Source organism: Thunnus maccoyii, chromosome 18 (assembly GCF_910596095.1).
Source record: "Thunnus maccoyii chromosome 18, fThuMac1.1, whole genome shotgun sequence".
Classification (NCBI taxonomy): domain Eukaryota; kingdom Metazoa; phylum Chordata; class Actinopteri; order Scombriformes; family Scombridae; genus Thunnus; species Thunnus maccoyii.
Window position 1 is genome coordinate 2,000,030 of NC_056550.1, and position 7,842 is coordinate 2,007,871.

The window sequence follows — 7,842 nt, forward strand, 5'->3', positions numbered from 1 at the left end:
TGTGTTTTCCTTACCTTAGAATGAGCCCTTTATATCTACAGAGGAAGTCTTCCATGGAAGCAACTGACATCCTAGAGAAGCAAAAAAAGAAGTACTATGCATTTTTTGTGTGAAGAATTTTACAATAACTGTTACACTGCTAACAGCATACTGCTTGTGGGTGAAAACAAGGATACCTTTTATTAGAGGCATTCAATTCTGTTAAAATGTGTCATCTGCATCCGAATGACAAATCAGCAAAATTTCAGCGACTGCATCAATACATCTTTATTCTGCTGCTTTCTCAGTCAGCTTAAACTCAGTCTGTGTATGCCATATCTGAGCTGGAATGTCATCCACACCCTGTACCATTCACACTTTGTGTGTTTCCTCACATCTGTGATATTAGTTTGGACATAGAATAGTTCAATTTGTTCAGGTCCCAACTGGAGTTTTTAATGGGACTAATCTCTTCAACCATGCCAGATCCACCATTGTGTCCATCATTACAAACCTAATATGTTGTACAGACAAGCGTTCAAAGTACACTAAAATGTCTCTATAATGATACATAGAGCATTTTGTAGCTAGTGTGTTTGGCTTCAATATTTTTCTTTAACCTAAAAGCTCAAGGCAGTAGTTTAAAGGGAAATTCAGAGTTGAGCCCTGGTGAAGAGCCATAGTGCACAATACTACAAACCAACATCTGTAGTCTAAGACTCTACAACTGTATAGCACCACCCCAGACAACAATGTGTTTAAAGCTCCTCGTGTCATACTTGTCATACCGAAAGTGAACCCACCTCCTCCAGGTAATAAAACTCTGATGACAGCCACACCTTAAAGCTGCAGAGGTCACACCTCCCTGGGGAATGTGGGCTGGAAGCCTAACAAGGGCACAAATACACCTGTGTTTCCTCCAGGTCATACCTACACTCATTCATCTGCATAGTATTACTACAACATAAACACCTTTCCACACGTCCATCATGTCACTCACCTGGTTGCATTGCTATGGACACACATGTTTTTCAGCATAAAAGCATTCATAAAAGAGCTATTTTCTTTCCATGTTGGTTCACATACAGAGATATATACTTGAGATGGCAAATTATCAAAGTTAAATAATGTTAAGAAATTAATGTCACACATATTGTGCACAAAAACTGGATAGGTGAAAGGCTTTGCCGGCGAGCTAGATAGAAGTCTCAGATTCAGGAGAAACAATGTGCTTTTTGTCCAGTATGTGGAAGGGGTCCAGCTTTTAGCTCTGTCAGAGATAACTAAAGGGGCAGTAGAGTCTGTACATTTTGTTGACACAACATTCACTTTGTAACACTCTCAAAGTGAGAGCTCAGTCTGCGTTCCTGACCTTTAGTTAAACTTGTTCAAGGCTGATGTTGGTCCTCTTCTGTTTGTTGCAGGATGTCAACCACAGTCTGGTCAGTACCTGCATATGTGTGGGGAAACTAATGTCTATGAGGGTGAATCTCCAGTAAGCTTTAAAAGAATTGTGAGTTCCTTGCAGGAGTTATGTAATGACCACAGTAATGTAGTAACTTGACACATCAGCCAGTCGCTCTCAACAGTGAAACAAATTATGATAAAGCAGATACAAGCAGCCCAAATACTGTGTATTGTACTGTATATGTAGTATTCAATTCATTTAACAGTACTTGCATGTATGGACACAAAAGGATAAACCAAGTGTATCATAATGGTTCAAAAACCTACTAATTCCCTTTTGAGAAACACATTTTTAAAACTTTATGATCCAGGGTTATCATACATAGGTATATTTACTTCTACTGCCACATGACAGTTTCTTCACTACAGACAGTAGTAAGATTTTAGCCTTAGGATTACTGGATCTCGGAGCTGCATTTGAAATGGTCAACCATTACAGACTAGAAAGCTGAGTGAGATTGTCTGGCACAGTCCCACACTGGTTCAAATCCTACTTGCAGGATAGGGATTACTTTGTGTCAATCTGTAACTACTCACATGTGGAGTTCTCCAAGGCTTCAAAGCATTCTCTGGCTTCTTCTGTTCAACATCTATACGTTCCCACTGGAGAATGGAAAACAACAAAATATCTCACATAACTCATAATTATGCAGACAACACATAGATTTATGTAGTTTAGATTTATGTTTAAGTGCACTGAACAAATAAGTGATTGAATGTACAAAAGTTTCCTCTAGTTAAACAAAGATAAAACAGAAAGAACTGATTTTTGTGCCTAAAGAAGAACAATTAAAAATCATGTAATGGTGCATTACAGATCTCTCTAAAGCTACTGCTACTGCTGATTCAGAGCGCTGCTGCTCAAGTCCTCACTTAGACCAGCAGAGTGGAACACAAAACTCAAGTTCTCAGATCTTTATACTTTGCTGGCTTCCTGTATGTTTAAGAATCTGTAGGCTTCTACTCTTAAACAAAGTAAAGCATATGGCTGTCGTTGTTCAGTAAAGATCAGTGAAACAGAGAAATATTACATTGTATTGTTTTGTTTATTGAAATAAGGCTACAAATTTGAGCCAATGTGCTCGCCCTAGAGTAATCAAACTCTAGGGAACATCTGACTGGGAGGAGACCCAGATGGAGACCTACAGTACATTTCCAGAGTGCTAGGGAGGAGAAACTGGACAGACTCTATTGGGAAGCATGCCTGGAGTAGCAAGAGAAAGTTAGGGTGGAAAACAATATGTGGACTGCTCTGCTTGTCCCATCGTTGACCCAGATAACCATCAGGAGGTGGAGAAGTTGTCTTTTTTTTGTTGCCTCCATCCACACAGAGGTCACAGGTCAGGGTTAAGAGCAAATCAGCACCTTGGAGCTGTTAGTGATCCAGGAAATGTGAGCAGATGAAAACCTGCTGACATGTGGGTTTTGTCTAAAGTTTATCAGTCAGGCCTCACTACTTCTCCTGCCTTGTAACAGCAAATTGAATGTACGCTAGTTGAACTCTCCCTGAAGTACTATATTTCATGAGTGTCTTCATTAGCTCAGGCAGTGTATCAGCCTCTCCTGATGGCTGAGTCACTATCAGAATGCTGCTGCACCAGTTCAACAGTCCAGCCAGACATTCCAGTCATGGTACAGTACGTCGATCTGCCTCCCAGACTACACCCTGCTGGAATTCTTTACCTTTCATCACAAAGGTGGACCACCCCTGCTCCATTATGTATCCCTGAAGAACTATGGGACAACACTCTGGTCTTAATAATAAATGAAGTCCATTTAACTTAGTCATATGACTTAGCTGAGTTAAGAGTATATCTGTGGAACCGCCAGTAGAATTTTTAGTCACACAGCACCCGTACCTGTGTTTTTGATAGTTTTTGGCATTTTATTTCAAATCATCATTACTACTGACCATTTTGCAAAATCATATTATTGTGTAGTTTAATGTCCTACCTACAGAGCAACCATGGGTTTATGAAGCCCTGAAACTGACAAAAGTTAGTAAAAGATTATCAGACGAGTCAGAAATATAACAGAATACATCAATAAATAATACTGTTAGTTACATATTTAAAATGGATTTGACTTTTTGACTTCCAATCAGTTGGTAAAAAAATAAGTTTTTATCTGGTAAAAGATACAAGAGTAAAGGAAAGGGAAGTTTATTTGTATAGCACCTTCCAACAACAAGATGATTCAATGTGCTTTACATTAAACATAAAAGGCTCTAAGACGAAATGTAAAAGTAACACAAGACATTATATAAAGACAAATTTAAACAAAATTGAAAATAGAAAATAAAAATCCATCATGTTGACTCCTTACATGTTTTGTTTATCCTTCTTATTTTTCCAGTGCAGAATTTCACAGTCACTGCAGTTTTCACATCACAACGCTTTGCATTGTTGGAGTCTTCAGGGTTGCAGACTCTCAGAAAGTGTGCAGAAAGACTACAAAAAGTCTGTTAACACCAGACCAAAACCACTCAAACTGAGAGGTCATAGAGCAGAGAAAGCTCAAGGAGGACATTCACATGTGACCAACAGTCCAATCTTGACGGCACCTGAGCAAATTCCTGATTGCTGATTCCTTTGCTGATGAAAACCTTGAGACGCACTTGAAAGCTCTGAAAAGGCAAGATACATCTATCTACTAAAGGAAGAAATCTCTGTCTGTATGTCTGTAAGTATGTCCTTCGTGTACCTCTTTAACCATTTATCTGATTGACTCCACACTTAGCGAGTGTATGGCTGGGGACCCAAGAGAGTGCAGTATCGAATTTGGAGCAATTTGGACACACGACACATTTAATATTAATAAACTTTGAATAAACCAGCGGTCAGTGAGCCGCTCTGGTCTGTGCAAAGGCAGGGTGGAGCTTCAGGGCTCTGCTGACTGACTCCAGCATGGCACGGAGAGACCAGAGACGAGGCATGACACAAGTCAGAGAAAAGTGCTCTAAAAAGAGAAGAGTAGAGAGCAAAAACAATGCTTTTAATCAGGAATGGACACTCTGGCCCTGTGTCTAGACAGAAAGTGTAGCATTGGCAGCATGTTTAGCAGATCAGCAGCAAGTGTCTACACAGGAGGCGTTCAGGTACAATGTTGAACATAGGTCACCTGAATTTTGGAAGCACTCAGAGCCCAATACACAGTTACAGGTGTAAAACAGAGCAACATACTTCCATGGGCAGTTCAACATCAGTTCGTCTCATCTCTTCCAAGACCGTGGTGATTGTGAAGTGCCACTACAAACAAAGCACAAATCTTTGGAGCAAACATACCCACTCAAATCCAAAGTGAAGTCACAGAAAATAGGAATGATCTAATAGCCCAATATGATCGATACACTTTTTTTAGGATGCACATTATTTTATTTTTGAATTAAGCCCTTATTTTAGGCTACTTGAAATGAGAAAAGAACATTTATTCACTATCAGAGTACTTATTATTTATAACACCTGTGTATAATTGAATGTTAGTTTCTTTCATGTTGTTGGTGTATCTACTCATTCACACCTCACATCAACTGTATTAATTTTTCTATGCGTTGACGTAGCAGCCAGAGGCCAAACAATCGGCCTGTTCCCAACAGGCACATTTTGAACAGGCACTGCACTAGTTATGTTATAAGGAGACAGGTTAAGTTCAATCATAATAAGAACTCACCTTTAATGTGATTCTTATTTGTGATCTCATTCATATTTTTGATGTTTATATCTTGTGATAAATATTTTGCGTTGTCTTCCTTATTGTTCATGTACTCTTTTTCAATTTCTCTTTCAGTGGAGATGAGGGACAGAAGATTTTTAATCACAATCATGCTAAGCTAAGCCAAATGAAAGATAAACAATTCCTCAGAATTCATTTTTCTGTGTGAAACAGTGATTTGATGGTGCTTTATAATGTAAGGATGTCTTTTTCACACTAATGTTCCTATCTGGGTCCAAGGGATAAAATCCTTTATCATTAATGTACTGAGGAAAATGAGCAACATGTGCATATAGGGTTTACCTTTTTGTGTGCCATGGATCAAGTTCAGAGTTCCACTCACTGACATCTTGGCTGCAACTTCCAGAATATCCATATTTGTCCAAATAAAAGGCTGGAAAGCTTGGATAGGGGGAGGTGGAATGAGTAAACAAGAAGGGTGAGACACCTGTCAGTCAAGCTAATGGGCTCAAAAACATTAATAACCTTATATAATAAACCTTAATATTGCTTAGTGGAGCAATGAATCATGTGGTTGCATGGTGTTCGCTGCTTGGTTTAAACTCCTTTAAACTTGAGCTTCCCAGGGTTCAAAGGTCAAAATATCATGAACTATGGGTTCTCTGACTCGCTATAATAAGAACAATCACTGGCAGGAGTGGGAAGGGCTGTTAAATATAAAAGCAGTCACAACCATAAACTCACCCTCACACTTTGAATAAGATTTCCCTGCGAAGACCACGTGAAGAATCATTTGAATAGGTTAAGTATCTGAGCTGAGCTGTAATTTACTTATAAAAAGCATCCTTCTGGACAATTAACTGCAGCACTGCCTAACTTTAACACTTTGACACCTGTTGGTTGTTTGCCAGATCAAGAAAGGTTTTGCTGTTGCAACAAGCCTTGGTGGGAAAGAACTCAACACTACTGTTGGTATCCTAAACTAAACATGGGAACATGGAAACATACACACATACACACCATTATTTGAGATCACATCCATGGCTGTTTCTTCCTGCTCTTCCTTCCAGCTGACAAAAGCCTTTCCTTCCATAGTTTAGAGGTCATGGCTGTCAGCCCAGATGTTGAATGACACTGCTACATTCCAGACCAGAGGGATGAAAAGAATGACCCTGTTTGAAGAACAATCCACTGTAGTGAGTCCTTCAATAGCTTAACTTTAGGAAAGTGACAAAAATGTTCATAGTGTCCACACTGTAATGAAAACAACAACAACAAGGACATGTACAGACTGTCAGTGGCCCTCCAGCAAAACAACACAAGGCTGCAGTGTTGTAGGCATGTTGCTACAGGTACTAAGGAGAATATTAAAGACAAATCAAGAAGTCAAAGCTTATCAGACATGAAGACACCCTGGTGATATGCCAAGTACTAACTGAAGTACTTGGCATGGTGGGATGTAAAATGTGTTTACTAGCTGCTGTGCTCTCTGTGTCAGGAGCCCACAGTGTTCTCATTTAAATGAGGTGATTGTGTTTTTTCAATTAGTGCTAATGTCAGCCTGAAAACTGCCTTATATTGTATCAACTGGTCACACTGAAAATGCATTAAAAGAATGGAAGGGGCTGTTAGTGTGCACAGGTGCACAAGTGAGACGATAAAAAACAAACCAGTCCTGTTTGAGTAACAGATCCATGAGTTTGAAGGCTTTTCAGATGCCAAAACACAGCATGGCAGTTTTAGTACTAGAAGGAAATTCTGGAAAGTTATCATGGCAACAATGACTTTATCTTTCTTCTCAACACTCACAAGATAAACAGTAGAAATAAACAGTGGGAATAAGGCGTCCACATTACAAAGTAATCTACCAGGAATGTGCACTTGCATGTATTTGATTGGTCAACGCCACTTTTGCGCACTGCTAATGTCATCCTGAAAGTGGCATGCCCTGATGATGTCATCAGGGTTGTCTTGGCTTGGGATGAGACTCTGAACACCTGCTAACAAAACACACTGTTGAGGCATCATAGAAAATTTTGACCATCCTTTTTCTCTGTCTCTTGAGAGTCCCCCAACTACCCCTTTAACACAGCCTTAAGCTCCATTCAAACTAGATTAACATTACAGGGGGAGGTGGTCAATACAATATTCACTGTACTACAGACATTCAGCACTACTAGGCACAAGAGAATATCGATAGTGTAGTTGACATCACAACCTACAGTGCCTGTAGTTTACATTACAACAGCTTATTTAATAATTTTATACGGTCTTTCTGTTGCCATATCACTTCCAAAATAGGCCTATATGTTGGTTACTGGCTAGTTTTCCATTACCATAACATTTTCCATTACCTTCATTTCACACAAAAGTCAAACTGCACACTGAGCTGATAAAATGCAGTAGAAGGAAAAAACTCAGAGATCCAGTTTAAAATACAAGGAAATTGCTCTAGATGGGGTTTAAATTACAGGAGGAGCAGTAAGTTCAATGAAAAACAACAATCATTGCATTATTATTGGCATAGGGGTGAAAAATTACACAAATCTGTGCTCCAAACTGTATTAAAATTACTGACCAGCAGGTAATGTTCAAATCACAGATTGCTTGATACAGATAAAATCATGTAGGATTTTACACCTGTATCTCAACAGATTTCAACAGTTGTATTTGGTGGAAACTGACTCGAAGGAAATGGGGTGCAATTTAAACAGTGATGATATA